The sequence below is a fragment of the Montipora foliosa genome, chromosome 8 (genome assembly GCF_036669935.1).
Source record: "Montipora foliosa isolate CH-2021 chromosome 8, ASM3666993v2, whole genome shotgun sequence".
In the NCBI taxonomy this organism is placed as follows: Eukaryota; Metazoa; Cnidaria; class Anthozoa; order Scleractinia; family Acroporidae; genus Montipora; species Montipora foliosa.
Genome location: NC_090876.1, coordinates 20,098,462 through 20,100,961, shown reverse-complemented (window position 1 = coordinate 20,100,961; position 2,500 = coordinate 20,098,462). Strand labels below are relative to the sequence as shown.

At 40.8% G+C, this 2,500-nt stretch overlaps 1 protein-coding gene across 1 annotated transcript in view; it reads left to right on the top strand.

Annotated features, from left to right (window-relative positions):
* Nucleotides 1-278: 278 nt before the first annotated feature.
* LOC138013177 (pancreatic secretory granule membrane major glycoprotein GP2-like) overlaps nucleotides 279-2,500 on the top strand; it is a 42,456-nt gene continuing 40,234 nt past the window's right edge. The window contains exon 1 of the mRNA XM_068860189.1: nucleotides 279-448. The gene's annotated coding sequence lies outside the window, so the exon portion shown is untranslated. The remainder of the gene's footprint in view (nucleotides 449-2,500) is intronic.

The following is a 2,500-nucleotide window of genomic DNA, read 5'->3' as shown; positions in this document are numbered from 1 at the left end:
AAACGCCCATTCGTACACTAGAAAATCCAAGGCAAGTATTTTTATTTTCTTGCTCTTTGGTGGTGTAACAATCTGCGAAATGTGTGCCAAAGTTCTGGGATCTCATAACTTGCCATTTTGGACATTGCAGCCGGCTGGAGACAAAGCAATGGACGGTAGCTTTATTATTGTAAAGTGAGACACAAACAGTGACATGGGGTCAGTGGTTTAATTAATTTAATCAAGTTTCAGATTTACAATTTTAAAATTTGACAATCAAATCAATCAACCGTTCAATCTGAGGTAGGCTTAAAACAGAGTACCAGACTCCTTAAAAATAAGCCAAGTTTTAGACAATACCTAAAACCCTATAAAAGCCTGATTTAATTGGGAGGAACCCATCATTTTGCCCATCACCAGAGCGAATCATCCAAGGCTGAGGAATCAATCCAAGTTTTTCTCACTGAAGGTAGGGGAATTCTGTGCAATCTAGATGACGAATCAGCATTCAAACTGATGAAAACGTCCGCATTTCAAAATTTTTTTTTTTTTTTAATCCTCCCTGTCGAAATTCTCGGCGTCGACGATGTGAGAGATCTTCATAGGTCACGGTTACCTAAATCAGTTCAAGCAAATTCATCAACATTAATCATTTCAAATAGGCCTTATCACGGTTTTGGAAGCCATATTGACGGGTACACCAACGTGTCCGAAAGAACAGTGTTCATGTGGGAATCTGCGTTAAAATAACTTGAGAAAACCGTCAATGGAGGGAAATTTGAGAATGGCAAACTTCAGTTGCTAACCAAAGGATTTTACTGACAAAATTTGAGGATCCTACCGGCACCAGAAATTGCCGAGCGGTTTTTAAATTTTGCCATACAATTGCTTGAAATTTAAGCTCAGCCAGGGGCAGACATTTGCTGCTTTTGAAATTTAGATTGCAAAGATTCTTTGAGTTCGAGATATTTTGCCATCTCGTTAATAGCTAATTTGAAGTCATCGTCCATGACGTTATAAGACAATGCAAGTGAATTAATTGAGACACGTTTAGCAACAATCCAATCTCGATATATTGAAAATCATTCAAAAGATATCACCATGAGATTTCGAGAAGCAAACTCATATAAATGCTCATTTTCTTCCCCTCAATCTCAAGATCATGTTTATTGTTTTAAGCTGAATTTTAACATATATCGAACGTTGGTCTATTACGAAAGCACAAATTTCTTCGTGTTTTAAAATTGCAACAGAAACAACCCCGCAACAGCAGCTAATCCCACCGAGTGGAGCGCCAGCTTTGCAGAGAAGTTTGATAATTGTTCTTTCTTTTCTTTTCTTTTCCTTTTTTTTTATAACGCTTTCATTTGATGAAGAGGCATTGGGGACTCTAACCATACGCAAATCGCACAAAGAGTCACCGAGAAACGAAAACTGCAGGTAAAACCACCAAAACAGAGTGTTCAAAACCGTAATCGAACTAATTCATTGCCAGTGCGTGACCATGCATGGAGCGTAAGTCAGTGCATGGGCTAATATTTGCCAAATGGGAGGAGTATCGTCGTAGAATGTGCTCGCGGCTGACACTCATAATTGCCCAACCTCAACCATCCGCAAAATAGGAAGAAGAACCGAAGGAAAATTAAATCGGATAAAAAATCTGAAAAAACAAAACAGACAAACACCCATTCGTGCCGCTGGAAAATCGAAGAGAAGTTATTGTTATTTGTTTCATTAACTTGCTTTTGGCGGTGTATCAATCTAGCAAATGCCTGCCAAAGTTCTGGATCTTATAACTTCCCAATTTTTTTGGGACAGGTCGACTAACATTGCAGCCAGAAAAGCAATGTAAGGCAGCTTAATTGTTAAGTGAGACATGTGCAGTGGCATAGGGTCAATGGTTTCAGAGAATACTTGAAACCCTGTAAAAGCCTGATTAATTGAGAAGATCCCATCACTTACTAATCGGCAGAGCAACGGATCATCCAACTTGAAGGTAAGAGAATTTTGTGCAATCAGCATTCAAGCTGATGAAAACCTCCGAATTCGAAATTATACATATTTTTTAATCCTCGATCTCGAAATTCACGGCGTCGACGATGTGAGAGATCTTCACAGATCACGGTTACGGAAATTACTTGCAAATTGATCAACATTCGGATCTATTCACTCAAATTTAACATTACCTGGAGCTCAGTTTTTGCCTTACACAGCTTTGATAGTTGATAGGCGTGGGAGGCGCGGTGGCCTCATTGTTAGTGTGCTCGACTCAGGAGCGAATGGTCCGGGTTCGAATCCTGGCCGGGGACATCGTGTTGTGTTCTTGGGCAAGACACTCCCACGGTGTCTCTCTCCACCCAGGTGTATAAATGGGTAGCGGCAAAATGCTGGGGTAACCCCTGCGATAGACTGGGGGAAGTAGAAATACTCCTAGTCGCTTCATGCCATAGAAACCGGGTTAAGCTCCGGCCTGATGGGCCACTTGGCTCGTATGCAGACTCTACCTACCTACCTACCTACC